The 21,912-nt window shown below is 47.0% G+C and overlaps 1 long non-coding RNA gene across 8 annotated transcripts in view; it reads right to left on the bottom strand.

The window, feature by feature from the left end:
• Positions 1-385: 385 nt before the first annotated feature.
• Positions 386-21,912, bottom strand: part of LOC127490727 (uncharacterized) — an 86,737-nt gene continuing 65,210 nt past the window's right edge. For all 8 annotated transcript variants that reach the window (XR_011389486.1, XR_011389489.1, XR_011389488.1 and 5 more), the window contains 3 exons: positions 11,403-11,520; positions 10,458-10,542; positions 386-5,162 (listed from right to left, as the gene is read on the bottom strand). This is a non-coding gene — a long non-coding RNA (uncharacterized lncRNA). The remainder of the gene's footprint in view (positions 5,163-10,457; positions 10,543-11,402; positions 11,521-21,912) is intronic.

Genomic DNA, 21,912 nt, shown 5'->3' on the forward strand with positions numbered 1-21,912 from the left:
TTTTGGTTTTTTATTTTTATTTTTGATTTTTTTTATTATTTATTTGACAAGTAGAGTTATAGACAGTGAGAGACAGAAAGGTCTTCCTTCCTTTGGTTCACTCCCCAAATGGCCACTACGGCTGGAGCTGCGCCGATCTGAAGCCAGGAGCCAGGTGCTTCTCCTGGTCTTCCATGCGGGTGCAGGGCCCAAGCACTTGGGCCATCCTCCACTGCCTTCCCGGGCCACAGCAGAGAGCTGGACTGGAAGAGGAGCAACCAGGGCTAGAACCAGCACTCATATGAGATGCCGGCGCCGCAGGCGGAGGACTAGTCAAGTGAGCCACGGCGCTGGCCTCTATTTTTGATCTTTAAATTTGAGAGGCAGAAAGGTACAGAAAAGAGAGAGAGAGAGATTTCACTGCTCCCCCAATACCCACAACAGTGGCAGGGCTGAAGCAGGGAGCCGGGAACTCAATCTGGGCCTCCCACATTGGTGGCAGGAACCCAATTACTTGAGCCATCATTGCTGCCCTCTGGGGTCCACATTAGCAGGAAACTGGAGTTAGGAGCCAGAGCCAAGAACGAAGCCGGGTACTCCAATGTGGTTTGGGGACATCCCAGCTGGTGTGTTAACCACTAGGCCAAACATCTGCTCCTATTGCTTTCTAATGATGCCAACACTTGACTCATATTTTTTGGTAGAGAAATGGGTTGTTTGCATTCTTGCACAAATTTGCAGCCCACCCCCCTTCCCTTCCTCCTTGGGCAAGGATATCAGTGTTTTCTAAGAAGACAACAATGTTTTCTACTCTGTTTTTTCCGAATGTTAGTAGAAAGATGTCAAGAATTGTTTTTGAAACACAATTTATGATAACCAGTAAGATCACCGATGACCACGGGCAAGTCACACCTTCTACCTTCAGCATTCTTGCCTACAGATGGAAAGGCATAGAGCAACTTAGGGTTGTTTAGTGTGTGCTCTATGGGCTCAGAATTATTTAGGGAAGCTTTCAGAAAATGTACATTTCTAGGTCCTATCCTAGAACTATGCAATCAGAATCTCTTAGATTCTCCCTAGCTGGGTAGATGATGTCCTCCAAAAAACATGGTAAATTCTTGCCATGTCAACTCCTGAGGCCACATCTATATCTCTTCCTCTTATCTAAAAATTAATTTTGGATGTATATGTGTCTTTACATGTTTATTTGTGATGCTTTTGAGACGGGCACCTAAGGGAAGTCTTGTGTGATGCAAAGTTGACAACCACTCGGCTCTCCCAGTTCCCAAGCTCATGACCAGCAGTCTGCCATGTAGAATACCGTGTGTTGCTGAGAATGTGGGATTTTTTTAGGAAAGTCTAAGAACGTTGGGGATGAGACATAATTTTGGCAAACCAGGAACTGCTATGAGAGTACTTCAAAGGTCCATGGAAGGAGAGAATTAAAAGATAATGAAGGAGTGGCCCTTTAATTTTTTTTAATTTTTTTTTTTTTTTTTGACAGGCAGAGTGGACAGTGAGAGAGAGAGACAGAGAGAAAGGTCTTCCTTTGCCGTTGGTTCACCCTCCAATGGCCGCCGCGGCCGGCGTGCTGCGGCCGGCGCACCGCGCTGATCCGATGGCAGGAGCCAGGAGCCAGGTGCTTCTCCTGGTCTCCCATGGGGTGCAGGGCCCAAGCACCTGGGCCATCCTCCACTGCACTCCCTGGCCACAGCAGAGAGCTGGCCTGGAAGAGGGGCAACCGGGACAGAATCCGGCGCCCCGACTGGGACTAGAACCCGGTGTGCCGGCGCCGCTAGGCGGAGGATTAGCCTAGTGAGCCGCGGCGCCGGCCCAGGAGTGGCCCTTTAGCTCAGTGGTTGTGATGCCTGTGTGCCACACTGGGTTCAGTTCCTGGCTCCAGATCCTGACTCTAGCTCCCTGGCAGTGCAGACCCTGGGAGGCAGCAGGTGATGGCTCAGCTGACTAGGTTCCTGCCACCCACACAAGAGATTTGCACTGAGTTCTGGGCTCCTGGTTTTGGTCTCAACCCAGCCCTGGCTGTTGTGGGCATTTGGAGAGTGAACCAGCAGATGGAAAACTCTCTCTCTCCCTCCCCGCCCTCTTTCTCTCTCGTTTCTCTGTAAAAAGTAAATAAATAAAAGGTAGTGCACTTTTCCATGAACAGTTAAATACACATGGAAAAATTACACTGATATTTACCCTTCAAAAGAATAAAAACAACAAAATTTTTGAAATGAATAATTCTAGTATGTCTTGTCATGGAGAAACCTACTAGGAATAACCATCTTAAACTGTGTGGTTGATAAATTAAGCTATAATTAGAAAGAGAAGAAGAAAATAAAATCCAGATGCCTCTATTTCATGTAGCGGCAGAGTAACGTTGGGTTAAACAAGGGCTGTTCAACTTAAGTTAGAGATGACAAGTGTTTGCCGCAGAATAGAGTAAATATTTTTGGTAAAATGCCTTTAATCATCATTCTAGTGGTGGATTCTACTTCACTGGTGATAGACAGAGAACAAACTGAGGAACCATGGCATAACTGAGCAAACATAACATTTTGATTTATAGTTAACGGTGATTGTTTGGGACCTGTCATTTATTCAGCTGTTTTGAGAGAGCTGCTGAAATAAAAAGCATATTTCTGGGTCAGAAAAATCACAGAAAGGAAAGCATTTGAAAATCCAATAAATCCTCTCACTAGTGAACCAACGTCTCGAGGGTAGACGTCACCACCCACACTCTCAGGGATCCGCAGTCTCTTGCAGGAATAATATGAATTATTGGAGGAGCCATTAGCTCGGTGGATGATGTCCTCCCAAAAGACACAGCAAATTCTTGCCTTGTCGACACCTGCAGCCATGTCTATTTTCTTTTCCTCAGATCTAAAAATTAATTTTGGGTGTATACAGGTCCTTTTTAAAAAAAGATTTATTTATTTGAAAATCAGAGTTACAGAGCGGCATAGTCAGAAAGAGAGAGAGAGACAGACAGACAGACAGAAAGGTCTTCCATGCCCTGGTTCACTCCCCAGATGGCCACAATGGCCAGAGCTGAATGGATCTGAAGCCAGGAGCAGGAGCCTGGATCTTTTGATTCTCCCACGTAGGTGTAGGGGCCCAAACACTTGGGCCATCTTCCATTGCTTTCCCAGGCCATTAACAGGGAGCTGGATTGGAAATGGAGCAGCCGGAACTTGAACCAACACCCATAGGGGATGCCAGCACTACAGGCAACGACTACCTGCTATGCCACAGTGCTGGCCCTGTATACATATCCGTACACTTTTATTGTGATGACCCCCTGGAGGGGTCTAGCCTTGCTGAATTTGTGCACTGGTGGATCTTTTAGGGCTCCAAGTACATCTTGACTCTTGAGTTTACATCATCCTTGTCTACTCACAGACCAGTGATACTGGCATCCTATTTGGTGATATAACAAATGCTGTCTTGGGGCCGGCACTGTGCACACTAGGTTAATCCTCCACCTGTGGCGCCAGCATCCCATATGGGTGCTGGTTCTAATCCTGATAGCCCTTCTTCCAATCCAGCTCTCTGCTATGGCCTGGGAAAGCAGTAGAAGATGGTCAAATCCTTGGGCCCCTGCACCTGCATGGGAGACCAGGAAGAAGCACCTGGCTCCTGGCTTTGGGTCGGTGCAGCTCCAGCCATTTGGGGAGTGAACCAACGGAAGGAAGACCTTTGTCTCTGTCTCTCTCTCTCACTGTCTGTAATTCTATCTGTCAAATAAATAAATAAAATCTTTAAAAACAAACAAAAACAAATGCTGCCTCGTGGGATGCATTGCCTGCTGCTTTTGTAAATAACACTATGCCTGAGATTTTAATAAGGTACACACATTATGCTGGGTATTTAAAACCTGTTATTATCTAAATTCATATATGAGTATGCTATTGTCCAAAATAATCACGTGCAACCCTGATTTCAAATGCACTATCCCATTGACTACTTAAGGACACTTCTGGGGGAGGGGGGCACGGTGCTGGGGCATAGTAGATTAAGCATCAGCCTATGGTACCAACATCCCATATGGGCACCGGTTCTAGTCCTGGCTATTCCACTACTGATCCATCTCCTTGGTGATGGTCTGGGAAAGCAGTAGAAGATGGCCCAAGTCCTTGGGCCCCTGCACCCCTGTGGGAGACCCAGAAAAAGCTCTTGGCTCCTGGTTTCGGATCAGCTCAGCTCTGACTACTGCGGCCATTTGGGGAGTGAACCAGCAGATGGAAGACCTTTCTGTCTCGCTCTCTGTCTGTAACTCTGATTTGCAGGTAAATAAATTAATCTTAAAAAAAAAAAAAAACATTCCTCAGACACATAGTTTGGCACAGCATGCAATTTGGGAGGCCAATGTTGTGGCAAAGTGGGTTAAGCCAGTGCCTATGAGGCCAGCATGCCATATGAGTACAGGTTCCAGTCCTGGCTGTTCCACTTTGGATCCTGCTCCCCACTAATGCTCCTAGGAAAGGAGTGGAAAATTGTCCAAGTGTTTGGGCCTCTGCACCCATGCGGGAGACCCAGAAGAAGCTCCTGACTCCTGCCTCCCCACCTCCCCAACTCTCCTTCTCCCTTTAACTCTGCCTTTCAAATAAGTAAATAAAATAAAGCCCGCCCTGGGATGCCTGTATCCTATATCAGAGTGACTGGGTTCAAGTCTCAACTCTGCTTACAACTCAAGCTTCTAGCTAATGTGCACTCAGAGGAGCAGCAAAAGGCTCAATGTTTGGGTCCCTGCCACCCATGTGGGAAACACAGATGGAGTTCTAGACTCTTGGTTTTAGCCTGGCACAGCCCTGGCTGCTGCGTGTATTTGGAGAACGAACCAGTGGATGGAAGTTCTCACTCTCTCTTCCTAGCAACAAGGAAAGAAGGAAAGAAGGAAAGAAGGAAGGAAGGAAGAGAGAGAGGGAGGGAGGGAGGGATGAAGGGAGGAAGGAAGGGAAAAAAATAGTTTTAAAAAGAAGCATGTTTATATCTTTTTAAAAAAGAATACTCTTGTGTGTAGCATTGTTTTAAAGTGGGATGTAGGGCTCATTTCCATCCCTTTAAACTTAACTTTAGAAAACTTCCTGTCCATTGTCCTTCACGTGGCCATTCCACACTTCTGTCACCATCCTCGCTCTCTGACCTCTGTGGCTCAGCAGCTGTCCCCAGCAATTTCCCTGGGGACAAAAATTGAGATCATTAAGTATGAAGATTCTTTAACCCCTCGTCACCTTTCCACTCGCTCAAAATCTCACCTGCGGCCTCTGTTATCAGAACACCAAATATTCCTCTGTTTGAGTGCTCTGGGAATAATGTCTTAAATTTCTTTTAAGGTGGCTTGGAATTTTTTTAAGATTTGTTTTATTTATTTGGAAGGCAGAGCATCAGAGATCTTCTGTTCACTGGTTCACTTGACAAGTGGCTGCAATGGCCAGGGCTGGGCCAGGATGAAGCCGGGCACCAAGAACTCCATCTGGGTCTCCCAGGCAGGGACCCAAGTACTTGGGTCATTTTCTCCTGCCTTCCCAGGTGCATTAGAGGGCAGCTGGATCAGAAGGGGAGCACCTGGGACTCAAACCCTTGCTCATATGAGATGCTGGTGTTACAGACAGTGGCTTAAGATACTGGGCCACAACACTGGCCCCGGTGACTTTAAATTTTTAGATGAACTGTATGCACTTATTATCAAAAATAAAACCAGATAGCAAAAAATGACTTTGACCTTCTCACCCTACTCAACACTAATAATCCTCCTTGTTCACTTCTGAATTAGCACGTATTGCCCTTGGCTTCTAAATCCACGTCTTCAGCCCGGAGCATCCGAGTTCTTCTGATGGCCGACTGTCCCCTTGGATGTACCACAGATGCTTTAACTCACCATCTCTGTCACTGCAGCTGCCATCTTCTCTCTGAAATCGATTCTTCCTCCAGAATGTCTCTTTACTGAGGTCACAATTGGAGCCAAAATTATGAAGGTTACCTCTGATTCCTGTTGCTGGCCATCTCCTCATCTAATCAGTGATCTAGACCTGTCAATTTTACATCAATATTCTTGAGCACTATCCCCCAACCCCCATCTCCCCATCTCTTTGCATCATTTTATCTGGCCTGGATGATGGCAGTTAGGAAATCACTGCAGGTCTAGATAATTGATGATAAACAGGTAGATGATAGATTAGAGGCATTCTGAAGGTTTGCTTTTAACTTAATTTTCAGCAATGTAGAAATTTCCCATTAAAATTGTCATAATTTTTAAAACTTATTTATTTACGTGAAAGTCAGGGTTACACAGAGAGAAAACGAGAAGCAGAGAGAGGTCTTCCATCCACTGGTTCACTCCCCAGTTGGCTGCCACAGCTGCAGCTGCACCGATCCAAAGCCAGGAGCTTTTCTGGGTCTCCCACAAGGGTGCAGGGACCCAAGGGCTTGGGCCATTTTCTGCTGCTTTCCCAGGCCACAGCAGACAGCTGGATCAGAAGTGGAGCAATCAGGACTCGAACCAGCACCCGTATGGGATGCCAGCACTGCAGGCGTCCACCACAGCACCAGCCCCATGTCATAATATTTTTAATATGTTATATTCCATGGCCATTTTTCCCAGGTCATTTCATGGCCATAAGCATCCGGAGCAGACTAAACACCATGTTGTTCCTGACTAGCAAGTTTGTATCACGTGCATTTTAAAACTTTAGTAGTTTCTTTCAATCTCCAGAAAATAGCAACAGGAATGGAGTTTAACAAATATGCTGCTTCTTAGATGTTCTTGAAAAATCTCATTGTGCCTGCATGTTGTGCTTCTGTAATTGACGATCAAAAACCCAGTGTATTAATATATTATAATAACATGAGAATTGCTAAAGCAATTATTTGTAAGAAAGGAATTTACTTTTTCTGAAATAAGGGAAATATTAATGTACTGTTTAAAAAATAATTTGATTCTGAAAAATATTAACACTTGCCTGAAAACAAGTATGGACATTTTAAAAATATGTTTTCTAGAGTGGGCTGTTAGCCTAATGGTTAAGACTCTCATGTCCTACATTGGAGTGCCTGGGTTCAAATCCTGTACCTGGCTCCAGACTCCACCTTCCCACTAATGCAGACCTTGGGAGGTAGCCTTGATGGCTCAAGTGACTGCCTCCTGCCACCCACATGGGAGACCTGAATTGAGTTCCCAGCACTAGGCTTGGGCCCCAACCCAGCACTGGCCATCATGAGCCACTAGGGAGTTAAACCAGCAAATGAAAATTCTCGTTTTCTTTCTCTCTCTCTCTCTCCTTTTCCCTCCCTCTCTCCCGCCCCCCTCTGTCCATCTGATTGATCTATCTATCTATCTAGCTAGCTATCATCTCTCAAACACATTTTACAAACTTGAATGCGTGGTTTGATAAGAAAGAGTATAACTAAGGCCAGTATTGTGGCAAAGCAGGTTAAGCCACTGACATCCCATATGAGTGCTGGCTGGAGTCCTGGTTGCTCCATTTCCAATCCAGCTCCCTGCTAATGTACCTGGGGAAGCAGCAGAAAGTGGCACAAGTACTTGGGCCCCTGCCACCCATATGGGAGACCCGGTTAGAATTCCATGCTTCTGATTGGGGCCTGGCCCAGCCCTGGCAGTTGCAGCTATTTGGAGAGTGAAACAGCCAATGAAAGATATCTGTCTGCCTTTCAAGAAAAATAATTTTTTAAAAAGAGTGTAATTAAAGAAATAACTAGGTAGCATCTTTGAAATTGGGGCAGTCCCAGAAAATCTTGGACATACAGTGAACATGAGAATTATTTCACATTTTTCACTATCCATTTCCTTTTAAACACGTCATCTGCCATTCATAAATGCAGGCAATGTAGTGTTATAAAATTTAAAATGATCATGGTAAATCATCAGAATCTGCTCTCTATGTCCCAAGAAGAATCAAGTCATGCTGAGAACGCCTGCTGCTCTCTTTCAAATGCTCTGTGCCAGTCGGCTCCGTTGCTTTGAGACATTTCTTAGAGAAGAGGAAGTGACGGACTCAGACTCGTTTCATAAGAGATTAATAACAAGCACGTACTACGTTCATATTCATTTCCAGTTGCTCACTCAATGATGCGGCTTCATTCATAAGAATCCAAAAGTCAGGAAATCAGAAGAGATGGATCTGTAAGCTATTTGCTGCCACTTACTGGATAACCACTCCTCTTGCCTGAACAAATGGAGAGGAATTTGGTAACTGTTTCCTGGCAGTCATGTGCATGACCCTTCAAATTTCTGTGATGATCAGAAAAGTATTAGGGGCAAACTTAATGTCAAATTTATTTTATATCTTTTTAATAAAATATATACTCCTTCATGCTCTTTTAAAAAAATGTTATGCCTAAAGATAATTTAAAATGAATCTTAATGAAGAATGGGATGGGAGAGGGAGTAGGAGATGGTTTGCAGGTGGGAGGGTGGTTATGAGGGGAAAAACCACTATAATCCAAAAGTTGTATTTTCAAAATTTATATTTATTAAAGTTTCTAAAAAAAAAAAGCTCATTCATTAATAAACAGCCTAAAAAGTAAAAAAAAAAAAAATGCCCAGAAAAAGCAAAGTATAGAAGTATAGTTTGTATCCAGAAACCAAACATCTAAAACAGAATTTCTGGGAATAACGGGACATGGGGTGTGTAATATATAACATCATATGAGTGGGAGGAACCAAGAAGAACATGCAGTAGGTAGTCGCAACTTACAGAATGTTCCAGTAGCACGAAGCTCTTCTCTGAACAAGGAGCATCTGCTACTTCCACCAATGTTTGCACAGTTTTTTGCTTTGCTGCAGAATACTCAGTTTGGATAGGCTGCAGGAGCCACTATTGCATGTCCTTCCCCCAGGCATTTAGTACCAGAGATCTGCTCAAAAGAAGCCTTCGAACGCTGTCATAGTCCAACAGGTGTCTAATCTTTCAAACACTACACGCCGCCCCTTGATTGTCTCAGCTGTTACTGAAGTTTGCACATTTAAAGCTAGCAGTTTTGTTTTGTTTTGTTTTGTTTTCATGTGGGAGTGATCTGTAGACTTTTGTGGAAGTCTATGTCAATTCAATTCAAATGCTTATGGCTTTAATCTCAAATAAAGTTTTATCCAAAAAGATATCAGGAGCCAGCATTGTGGCACAGCGGGTTAAGTCACCATTTGTGATGCTGGTATCCCATGTTGGAGTCCCAGTTCAAGTACTAGCTACTCTGCTTCCACGATCTAACTTCCTGCTAATGTTGCCTGGGGAGACAACAGAAGATAGCCCAAACAGCTGGGCCTCTAACATCCTTGTGGGGTCCAGGGTGGAGATCCTGGCTCATGGTTTCATCTTGGAACAGTCCTGGCTGTTGCAGACACGTGGAGAGCAAACCAGTGGATGGAAGAGCTTTCTCTTTGGGGCTGGCATTGTGGCAAAGTGGGTAAAACCACCACCTGTGATGATAGCACCGGGTCAAGTCCCAGCTACTTCCAATCCAGCTCCCTGCTAACGTGCCTGGGAAAGCAGTGGAAGACTGCTCAAGTCCTTGGGCCCCTGCACTCATGTGGGAGACCCTGAAGAAAGCTCTGGGATCCTGGCTTCCTCCTGGCACAGCCTGAGTCATTGTGGTCATATGGGGAGTGAACCAGTGGGTGGAAGATTTCTGTATCTCTGCCTTTCAAATGAAATATAAATATCTTAAAACAAGTGAAGGGTGATGTGACAATGACAATAAACATCATGGAGCAGTTTGCATGTGTTAAGTGCCTTGTATATACCAAGGCATCACCTCCGTACCACGCCATGAGAGGCAGATGAAGCCTGCTTTTAGATAAAGTGATGGATTTTCCAAAAGGCAGAGCTTCTTGTTGAAGGCACAGCTGGGACTGTTGGTGACTTCAACAACAGAGCATGACTCTTTTTTTTTTTTTTTTTTTTTTTGACAGGCAGAGTGGACAGTGAGAGAGAGAGACAGAGAGAAAGGTCTTCCTTTTTGCTGTTGGTTCACCCTCCAATGGCCGCCACGGCTGGTGCGCAGAGGCCGGTGCACCGCGCTGATCTGAAGCCAGGAGCCAGGTGCTTCTCCTGGTCTCCCATGGGGTGCAGGGCCCAAGCACCTGGGCCATCCTCCACTGCACTCCCTGGCCACAGCAGAGGGCTGGCCTGGAGGAGGGGCAACCGGGACAGAATCTGGCACCCCCACCGGGACTAGAACCCGGTGTGCCGGCGCCACAGGTGGAAGATTAGCCTATTGAGCCGCGGCGCCGGCCCAGAGCATGACTCTTAACCGCTGTGCCCTCCTGCCTCCCCAGTTACCATAGATAAGAGAAATATGAATATTCTTGGCATGTGGAATGATGACACATTTGACTATCCTTTGACAATACTAAAGTATTTTTAAAATACTATTAGTTTACATTTGTTTTCAGATATGTGCAGAAAAAGTATCTAGGCCTCCGAACCAGATGTGCCTTGGGGGCTTCTGACTCTCACCTGGCCACCTCCACTCCCAGGAGCCTTAAATTCCATTTGGTGAGCCCTCCATTCCTGCAGGTTCCACATCCACGGTCTCAAACAGCTGTGGATCAAAAATATTCAGGGGGAAAACAAACTGCATCCATCCTGAACATGTTCAGACTTTTTCCCTCGTTATTTCATTTATTTATTTATTTGCAGAGTTAGAGTTAGAGAGAGAGAGAGAGAGAGAGAGAGAGAGAGGTCTTCCTTTTCCATTGGTTCACCCCCGAAATGGCCACTACGGCCGGCGCTGCGCTGATCTGAAGCCAGGAGCCAGGTGCTTCCTCCTGGTCGCCCACACAGGAGCAGAGCCCAAGCACTTGGGCCATCCTCCACTGCCTTCCCGGGCCACAGCAGAGAGCTGGACTGGAAGAGGCGCAACAGGGACAGAACTGGCGCCCCACAGGGACTAGAACCCAGGGTGCTGGCGCTGCAGGCAGAGGATTAGCCAAGTGAGCCGCGGTGCCGGCCTTTTCCCTTGTTATACAGCTTCAACTATTGGCAAAGTATTTAAATTGTGTTAGGTATTGTAAGAAATCTAGAGATGATTTAAAGTATATGGAGGATGTGAGGGGGTTACATGCAAACACTACATAGACTATTTTACAGAAGGGACTTGAGCACCTGCCGATTTTGGTTATCTGTGGGGTCCCGGAGCTGATTCCCCCATGGGTGCTGAGGAGGGCTGTGTATGCCAAGTTGGCTTTGTTCTGCTCTTCAAGTGTGGTCTTCATTGTCCTTTGTCCTTGTAACAACAAAGGCCACAAAATCCATCCCTCCAGTTGCCCAAGCAAGAAACCTGGGTTTCATCAGAATTCCCTTTTCTCCTGTTCCACACAAAATCACCAAATATGCTTGGACACCGTCCCGAATCTCTCTCAGATCCCTGGTCCCCTCAGCACCATTCCCAGCTCCCCTTACCTCCACCGCATCCTCCTAGCTGGTCCGCTTCTCTCCCCAAACTGCTCCCCAGTCTCCCGACTCCTGCAGCAGAGATATTGCAAGTGCACAGCTTTCAGGCCACCCAGGTCCTGCTTACCTGGAAGTGGGGGAGACAGACGGGAAAATGAGCCAACCCCAGCACACACAGTTGTTGACAAGCTGATTTCCATGGTCCCAAGGAAGTAAACAGGGAACTGAGAAGCCATGGTTGCAAGAGGCGGCCCTTGGGCCTCCCATAGGCAAAGGGAAACTGGATGGCTAGCAACAGAAAAGTGGAGCACAACCAAGCACTTGGAGGAGACTAAGTCTGTGAGACTGGAGTGAGATGAACAGGAAAAGAGACAGGAGCTGAGGGGATGGAATGTGGCTTATATCCCGGAAGAAACTGGACCCCATTGTCATTTACGCAGATCGCTCTTGCTGCTGTGTGGAGGGTGGGCCCTGAGAAGGCGAGCAAGGAAGCCAGTTAGGAAGGGGCTGCACAGGTCAGCCTCCGTGGAAGAGCTGGCCCAGGCTAGAGCCGAGAAGGTGCTGAACTGTCTGGGGGCTGGCACTGCGGCATAGCAGGTAAAGCCACCGCCTGCAGTGCCAGCATCCCATCTGAGTGCAGGTTCAAGTCTAGGCTGCTCCTCTTCCCATCCAGCTCCCTGGCAATGTTCCCGAGAAAGGAGCAGAAGATGGCCCAAGTGCTTGGGCCCCTGCACCCACATGGGAGACCCGGAAGAAGCTGCTGACTCCCAGTTTCGGCCTGGTCCAGCCCTGGCCATTGAGGCCATTTGGGGAGTGAACCAACAGATAGAAGGTATCTCTCTCTCTTTCTCTCTCTCTCTCTCTCTCTCTCCCCCTGGCTGCCTCTCCTCCTCTCTGTGCCTCTGCTTTTCAGATAAATAAAATAATAATAATGAATAAGTAAAATCTGAATGGTTCTGGGTGTGTTGTAGGTGAAGAATGGTGCGACTCACTGATGATCTGGATGCGGCTCTTCTGGAAAGGGACGGGGGGCCGAGAGAGGATCCTTCTTAGGCTGCCTCTGAGTGACTGAGGCCCCATCCCCGCTTCCTCTCACAGCCCCAGCCAGGAAGCTGGAAGCAGAGCCAGGATTCAGACCCAGACTCTGCTACAGGATGCATGTGTCCCCAGCAGTAGTGCAGTGCCAATCACCCACCACCTTATTAGAAACTTTCTGAAACAACTGGCTATGAACCAGACACTCGTACTCTTCTCAAGTTCAATTGCTGGGTGATTTTTGCTTTGAGAGCAAACTTGGGATTGCCTAAAACTTGACAACGAAGTGTGCTTCAAAATAAACTTACTCGAGATTGCGCAGTTATCAGTTTAAACTGATAGACACACAACCTCTCTGCTACCAGACTTCTGGGGGAGTGAAGAAAAAACCAAAACCAGGCCAGTGCCACGGCTCAGTAGACTAATCCTTTGCCTGCGGTGCCAGCTCCCCAGGTTCTAGTCTCGGTCCAGACACCGGATTCTGTCCCAGCTGCCCCTCTTCCAGTCCAACTCTCTGCCGTGGCCCGGGAGTGCAGTGGAGGATGGCCCAAGTGCTTGGGCCCTGCACCCGCATGGGAGACCAGGAGAGGCACCTGGCTCCTGGCTTCGGATCAGTGCAGTGTGCTGGCTGTAGTGGCCATTTGGAGGGTGAACCAATGGAAGGAAGACCTTTCTCTCTGTCTCTCTCTTGCTGTCCACTCTGCCTGTCAAAAATTAAAAAAAAAAAAAAAATTGGAAAAAAAAAAGCACTACCAAAAAGTGAAGACTGGTCAAACTGACCATGCGTAACTCTAGGTTTTAACTGATAATTTACTTTTATTAACTTACAATGAGAGAGCTGGCACTGTGGCATAGTGGCTAAAGCCGCCGCCTGCAGTGTCAGCATCCCATATGGGCGCTGGTTTGAGACCCAGCTGCTCCACTTCCGATCCAGCTCTCTGCTATGGCCTGGGAGAGCAGTAAAAGATGGCCCAAGTGCTTGGGCCTCTCCACCCACGTGGGGGACCCGGAGGAAGCTCTCGGGTCCCAACTTCAGATCCACCTGGCTCTGGCCATTGCAGCTGTTTTGGGAGTGAACCAGCGGATGGAAGATCTGTCTTGCTCTCTTTGCCTCTGCCTCACTGTAACTCTGCCTTTCAAATAAATAAATAAGTCTTTTAAAAAAATTTACAATGGGCAATAAAATGGATAATTGCTACTCTTATCAATATCTGTTCTTTCAGGAAGGTTTGCTGAGAAGTGGCAATTGGGCTGCAAGAAATAAGGTTTTTGTTTGCTTAGGGACTAGTAAGGTAAAGAGAACCAAAGGCCAGTTGTAGAACCTGTGTCATATTCTATGATATCCTAATTTATTATTAGATGAAGGCTCTGCTAAATCACTTTAAAAGGCGCTGATAGAGGTCCCTTATTTAACTTTGCTTTTAAGGAACTATTTTACAACGTCATAAAACACGGTTTTTATATTTTTTATCAAGGCAACAAAGGAGATACAAGATACAAGACCTTCATTTAGATACAAATCTTAGATGTCATTAGCTTCTTGAAGTCTGTGAAGAAAGTGCTGTGATGTTTCTGTTTTCCGTTTTCCCTCCTCTCACTGTGCTGTCTAATCCCTAACTTCCAGCTGTTTAAGACCTGCCCTGAGCTGGTCTCTTCACTAAAGTGGTGAACTACAGGACATTGTCACACAGGTATATTTGCATGGTGGTGGATCTGGGGGAGAGCAGCAGCAGAACCACCAGGCCTTCACACCTGCTTCTGCACGGAGGGTCCATGAACCTCTTCCCATCAGGCCACCACTTTCTCCTTCTGGGAGTCCTTGCCAAGGAGGGTACCTGGTGCCTCAGAAGAACACCAGGTCTGTCTGGGGAGGCCTATACTAATTTTGGATGGAAAATCCATCTTTTCATTGGCCTTACCTTTACTTCTGTTTCCTCTTTAAAAAAAAAAAAAAACTTATTTATCTTATTTAGTTGAGATAGAGGGATACCTTCCATCTGCTAGTTCCTTTCCCAAATACCCATAACAGTTGAGCCTGGCCCAGGCCAAAACCAGAAGTCTAGAACTCAGTCTGGGTCTTGCCCATGGATGTCAAGGACCCAAATACTTGAACCTGCTAGAGGGCATCAGCAGAAAGCCAGAATCAGCAGCCAAGTGGGGACTTGAGTCCAGGCACTCCGATATGGGACGCAGGTGTCCCACGGGGCGACTTAACCTCTGTGCCCTATGCCTGCCCCTGCTGCTCTTTTCACTGGCTGGTTCTGTCCCAACTTGGAGCCCTGTTGTGGGGTCTCATTCTTCTCTATGACTTCTAGGACTTTAAGTGTTCTCCTTTCCACGCTGAAGTTTTGGTTTGTCCAGCAATTCTTCAACTTGTTAGGCTCCCTACATCCTCCCGACCCAGCCCCCTGGACTCCTCAGCTCCCCAGTTTCTTTTTCTTTTTTTAGACAGGCAAAGTTAGACAGTGAGAGAAAGAGAGAGACAGAGAGAAAGGCCTTCCTTCCATTTGTTCACTCCCCAAATGGCTGCCACAGCCAGCACTGCGCTGATCCGAAGCCAGGAGCCAGGTGCTTCTTTCTGGTCTTCCATGAAGGTGCAGGGCCCAAGCACTTGGGCCATCCTCCACTGCCTTCCTGGGCCACAGCAGAGAGCTGGTCTGGAAGAGGGGCAACTGGGACAGAATCCGGCACCCCGACTAGGACTAGAGCCTCGGGTGCCGGCACTGCAGGTGGAGGATTAGCCCAGTGAGCCGCGGCGCCAGCCAACTCCCCAGTTTCTTAACAGTTCACTTTCACCAATCCTTTTCCCAGCTAAGAGCTTGGTCAGGCAAACCTGCGACTGACACACCAGAGTCCTCTACATGAGAGAGGCACTAACAGGATGTGGATTCAGCGATACCATGTGAAACATTCAGTCCGTCGCCTCATACATAATAAGCACTTTGTACGTGTCAGCAGCAAATCCATTTAAACACAAACTCCACTTTTATCAGCATGGGATGAAAAAGGACTGTCACCTCCTATCACCAGGATACTGTTAACACAGCCAAGATCCATACTAACTTTCTCAGCACGCTCACCATGCAGGTTAATACCCTGACCATCGAAACTCCTCACTCTTTTTTACACATCCTTCTAGCTGACCACATATTTCTCATCTGTATTTCTGCAGTTTGTGTTTGTGTGTTTTGCTGTGGTTAGTGCAGATTTTAAAACATGTGTTCAATTTATTCAAAAAGTAGAGACACAGGGAAACAGAGGTACAGAGAAATCTTTCATCTGCTGGTTCACTCTCCAAAACCACATAATGGGCAGGGCAGGGCAGGGCAGGGCAGGGCAGGGCCGGGACAAAGCCAAGAGCCGGAAACTCAATCTCAGTCTCCCACATGGGTGGCAGGGATGCAAGTGCTTGTGCTATTACCTACTGCCTTCCAGGGCGTGCATTAGCACGAAGCAGGAATTAGGAGCAAGGGCAGGACTCAAACCCAGGCACTCTGTAATGGGATGGCAGGCATTCCAAGTGGGTCTTAACTGCAGGACTAAATGGCTATCCCTTTAATGTGGGTTTTAAAATTATTTAGCCTTATTTGGTGCTAACATGTGGAGTGCAGCTACCACCCAATGTATTGAGATCATTTGGATTCTGTGTGTAGACTGTCCTTCCCAGCTGTGGGAGGCCACTGAAAAGCCCTGTTGCTGTTTGCCTCCCTGCCTCTTAGAGCTTGCAAGATACATTTTATATCCTTTGCCATAAAGAACAGCCTCCTTTGCAGGCCCGTGCCTGGCTGGCCTGGGAGCCGCTACAAGCTCCTAGTGAGGAGCAGGCTGGCCATGGGGCGTCCAGGCTGCCGGGGATCCTTGGCTGTTCCTTTTTCTTAGGAATGCCAAACAGCAGCTGATCCATGCCCTGTGGCGGGCCACTCTGCCCATGTGGCTTGTGCAGTAAGACTGTGACAATGGCATTGTGTCAATGCCAGAGAATTATCATTCTCCAGGTTGCCACATCAGTTTCCACGTCTTATGCATTGGGCTCAGGGGAGAAGGTGATGAGATTGCTCAAGAAGATGTGTGGGAGGGCTATGTCCCCATCCAGGCCCCAGCATCACACTCAGTTACACCCAGGATTTTGAAACACCTGCTCATTTTTCTCCAGTTAGGGTAGACAAAATGCTTATGGGTTTAAATTTCTACCTTCCTGTACCTTGGGCAAATAATGAGCTGGTAAAATGAGGAAGCTGGATGGAAACCATGCTTTGTTGCCCAAGAAGCAGAATCCTTTAGTTCACTTCTGTTCCCTTTCCCATGAGGCACTAGCCCTGTGTTAGGGTCTCCTGAGATGTCACAGGCTCACAGTCGAGGTATCTTCCACAGTACAATGTCTATCCATAGCCCTGCGCTGAGAACGCTGTCACGACAAGCATGGTCTCCGACACCTGCCTATGAGAAAAAATGGTACTGGGTGCCTCGTGTCTTCATTTTTCTAGGGGAAATAACCACTTCTAAAATAATTATTTAAATTATATGCAACCTGGCTTCCAGATTTTTTTAAAGGTTTATTTTACTTATTTGAAAGGCAGAGTGAAGAGAGGGAAAGACAGAGGGAGAGAGGGAGAGAGGGAGAGAGATCTTCCATCTACTGATTTACCCCTGAAATGGCCACAATGGCTGGGGCTAGCCAGACTGAGGCCAGGAGTCTGGAATGCCATCTGGGTCTCCCAAGTGGGTGGTAGGGACCCAAGCACTTGCCATCTTCTGCTGCCTTCCCAAGTGCATCAGCAGGGAGCCAGATCCTAGGTGAGGCAGCCATTACTTATTAGGTTCTCATATTGGGTGCTGGCATCACAGGCAACAGCTTAGCTGCTATGGCACAATGCCAACCCCATAACTTCCAGATTTTGATATATATGCCTCTTAGTATTGTAAAAGAATTAATTTATTTATTTGAAAGGAAGAGGGGGAGGGAGAGAGGGGAACTCCACTCCCATTCACTGGTTCACTTTCCAAATTCTCTCAACAGCTCAAGCTGAGCCAGGCTAAAGCCTGGAGACAGGAACTCAATCTGGATCTCCCACATGGGTAGCAGCAACCCAGCTACTTGAGCCATCACCTGCTGCCTCGCAGAGTGCACTCAGCAGGAAGCTGGGATCGGAGTGGAGCCAGGACTCCAACCAAGGCTGTCTGAGAGGGGTTGTGGTGTCCCAACTGGCATCTTAACTGCTACGGCAAACGCCCACCCCTCATACATATCTTCTTATTAGAGGTCCTCAATAATTGAACTATAGGCAGCTAACACTAAATCTCTTTCACACGAAATGATTCTCCTCCTGTGTGTTTTACCCTAGTGAGCAGAACCACCAGAGAATCAAGGGAATCAACGCAGATTTCCTCCCTCCCTGTCCTGTGCTCCAGCCCATCCTGGCCTGTCCCTCCACCATCTGGTCAAGAGTGTCACTGGTACAAGTACCAATCAAAACTGCCTTCTCGTTCTCCCTGTGTTGCTTGATTCTAGGCCTTTCTCTGTAACAGCCTCTGCCTCCCCACTGACCTGCAGCCTTGTGTCCCATGGTGCAGTGGGGAACCCAGGGTTCCCCCCTTCCCTTCCTGTCTCTGCTTGGCTGACTTCCCCACAATTAAAAAAAAAAAATTTTGAGAGAAAGAGAGAGAGAGAGAGAGAGTACTCCCATTCCCTGGTTCACTTCCCAAATGCCCACAATGGCTGACGATGGCCCAGGGCTGAAGTCAGGCACTAGAAACTCAATCCAAGTTTCCATGCGGATGGCAGGAACCCAATTACTTGATCCACCACTCCAACACATGATGCAGGTACCTTAACCTGCATCTTAACCACTTGGCCAGACACTCCCCCGTCACGGTACCATCTTAAAATTTTTTCTATTTATTTTCAGTTAATTTGAAAAGCAAAGAGACAGACAGACAAAGAAGGATCTTCCATCTGCCGGTTCACTCCCCAAATACCTGCAACAGACAAGCCTGGTTCAGACCAGAGTCAAGAGCTAGGAACTCAGATAGTATGGATTCACCTAAAAAAAAGTTCTGCCCTAAAAAAAAAATCTGCCCAAATCAGTTATGATCCTCCCCCCAAAAATTATCATCTTCTTAAAATTAAAATACTGCACATTGAGGGAAAATGTTCTTAAAATGTCCCCATTAATTAGTCTCCCCACCAAATATTTACCAAGGACATACTGTTTGAAACTAAACCCTGAATTAGCACTGGCAACAGCAGGAAGGAGAATGAGACCAAGTCCTTGTCCTCGTAGAATGTAAGAGTCTGATGAGAGAACAGATCCTGAATAAGGAAAAACACTAACATTGATGCAGCAGTTGTGTACCAGAGGCTGGGTGTCCATATGGGACCCGTGAATGGAGAGGCTCCAAGATGGCCTCACAGATGTAGTGACAAGCAAGCCGGGTCCTAAAGTGTGCAGGGAAAGCAGCCATGTAACACACACTCTTGTGCGTGGCTAATGCCAGCGAAGGGCTCTCAGTGCCTGGTTCGGTATCTGGCTCTGGCTCCTGCCTCCAGCTTCCCATCTCCTGCTGATGCATGCCCTGGGAGGCAGCAGTGAAGGCTCAAGTCACCAAGTTCCTGGCACCCACGTGGCAGACCCAGACCAAATTCCCAACTCCTCGCTTCAGCCTGGCTCGGCCTCAGCTGTCACAGGCATCTGGGGGACTGATACAGCAGGTGGGAGCTCTCTGTCTCTCTGTCTCTCAAATAAACTCAGTAATAAACAAATAATATTTTAAAGAAGTCATTCTGGGCAGGTCTCAAGTGAGAAAAAAAAAAAAAAAACTTGGAGACATAGGGGCCAGTGCCATGGCGTAGCAGGTTAAACTTCTGCCTATGGCAATGGATTCCATATGGGCACCAGTTGGAGTCCTTGCTGCTCCACTTCTGGTCCCGCTTTCTTTGCTGGTGGCCTGGGAAGGCAGTGAAAGATAGCCCAAGTGCTTGGGTCCCTGCACCCTTGTGGGATACCTGGAGGATGCTCCTGCCTCCTGGCTTTGGATTAGTCCAGCTCCAGCTGTTGCAGCCATTTGGAGAGTGAACCACTGGATGGAAGACCTCGATCGATCTCTCTCTCTCTCTCTCTCTCCCTCCCTCCCTCCCTCCCCCTCTCCCTCTCTCTGTCTGTAACTCTGCCTCTCAAATAAATAAATAAATCTTAAAAAAAAAATCTCAGAGACATAGAACACCCTTGTAATTGCCACCTAGAAAGGGAGGAAGAGCCTACCAGAAGACAGGCTGGAATGGTGAGTGGACTACCATGCAGAAGGAGTCAGAATTCCTTTCAAAATGGAAGGTTTTCTTTGGGGACTGACACTGACACACACACATATAGTGAGACAAAGACAAGCTAGGTCCCATCTGTTGGTTCACTCCTCAAATGCCTGAAATGGCTGGCCTGGGCCAACGCCAAAGCTGGGAGCTGAGAACTCAATCCGGGTCTCCTGCGTAGGTGGCAGGAACTCAATTACCTGAGCTGTCTCCTGCTGCCTCCTGGGGTCTACATTAGAGGGGAGCTGGATTCAGGAGTCAGATCTCTGTGTCTGAATGTGGGACATGAGTGTCTTAACCAAGTTAGGTTAAACATTTAGCCCCTATTTATATTTTTAAGGATGTGAGAAGAATAGGGGAAAATTTGGGGGATCTGGAGTTGGATAGAGAATTCTGAGAGTGGAAACCAAATTCCTAAAAGGAAACAGTGATAAATTGGGCTTCATCAAACTGAAAAACCATCTCTTGTAAAGAAGTCCTTGTGGGCCTGCACCGCGGCTCACTAGGCTAATCCTCCGCCTTGCAGCACGGGCACACTGGGTTCTAGTCCCGGATGGGTCACCGAATTCTGTCCTGGTTGCCCCCCTTCCAGGCCAGCTCTCTGCTGTGGCCAGGGAGTGCAATGGAGGATGGCCCAAGTACTTGGGCCCTGCACCCCATGGGAGACCAGGAGAGGCACCTGGCTCCTGGCTTCAGATCAGTGCGGTGTGGCGGCCGCAGCGCGCCGGCCATGGCAGCCATTGCAGGGTGAACCAACAGCAAAGGAAGACCTTTCTCTCTGTCTCTCTCTCTCTCATTGTCCACTCTGCCTGTCAAAAAAAAAAAGTCCTTGTGAAGAGGATGAAAAGATAGGCTATAGACAGGGAGAAAATATTTGCAGGTCACATATCTGACAAGGAACTGCTATCCAGAAAATATAAAGAACTCTCAAAATCTGACAGGAAGAGAACCCTGAACAATCCAATTAGGAAGTGACTTGAAAAGACATTTTGCTGAAGAGAGTATACAGATGACAAGCACATGGAAAGATGTAGAAGATCACTAACCATCAGGGAAATGCAAATTAAAACCCCAGCGAGATACTGCTATACATCTACCAGAATGTCTACAGGAAAAAATAGTGACAACACCAAATGCTGGCAGGAAGAGTGTAGAAAAACTCGATCACTCATACACGGATGGCTGTGTGAAATGGTACCAGCCACTCTGCAAAACAGTTTGGCAGTTTTTTAAAAAACTAAACATATAACTACCAGAGGATTCAGTGATTTTACTCTTTGGCATCTATCCCAGAGAAGGGAAAACTTATGTTCACATAAAAACCTGTACATAAATGTTCATAGCAGTTTCATCTGCAATAGGCCCAAATTGGAAACAGTTCAGATATCCTTCAATGAGCAAATGGTTAAACAGACTGTGGAATGTATGATAGAACTCATCAATTCAAACGAATGAACTATTGATACTTGCAAACACTAGAGTGATTCTCCAAGGCACTGTGCTGATTGAAAAAGCCAATCTCTAAGGGTTATACACTGTATGATTACATTTATATATTCTTTTTTTCTAAAGATGTATTTGTTTATTAAAAAGGCAGAGTTACAGAGAGAGGGGAAGAGACAGAGAGAGGAAAGCCACTCCCCAAATGGCTGCAATGTCCAGAGCTGGGCCAGACCAAAGTCAGGAGCCTAGAACCCCATTCAGGTCTTCCACATGGGTGGCAGGGGCCCAAGTCTCTAGATCACCTTCTGTTGCTTTCCTTGACACATTGGCAGGAAGGTGTATTGAAAGTGGAGCAGCTGGGACTCAAACTGGCACTCATACGAGATGGTAACATCATAGGCAGTGGCTTAACCATGGAGCTACAGTGCCAGCCCCTATATAATATTCTTGAAATGAAAAATAATTTAGAAAGGAAGAAAAGACGAGTAATTGCTCATGGTTAGGATGAGAGATGGGTGTGGTTACGAAAGGGCAACAAGATGGAACTCTGTACATCTCGACTACAGGAATGAATACACATAAAATTAAATCATATAAAACTAAATACGGGGGCTGGCACTGTGGCATAGTGGGTAAAGCTGCCACCTGCCGTGCCAGCATCCCATATGGGCGCGGTTCAAGACTTGGCTGCTCTTCATCCCATCCAGCCTGGGAAAGCAGAAGATGGCCCAGGTGCTT

This window comes from Oryctolagus cuniculus, chromosome 6, assembly GCF_964237555.1.
Source record: "Oryctolagus cuniculus chromosome 6, mOryCun1.1, whole genome shotgun sequence".
NCBI lineage: Eukaryota > Metazoa > Chordata > Mammalia > Lagomorpha > Leporidae > Oryctolagus > Oryctolagus cuniculus.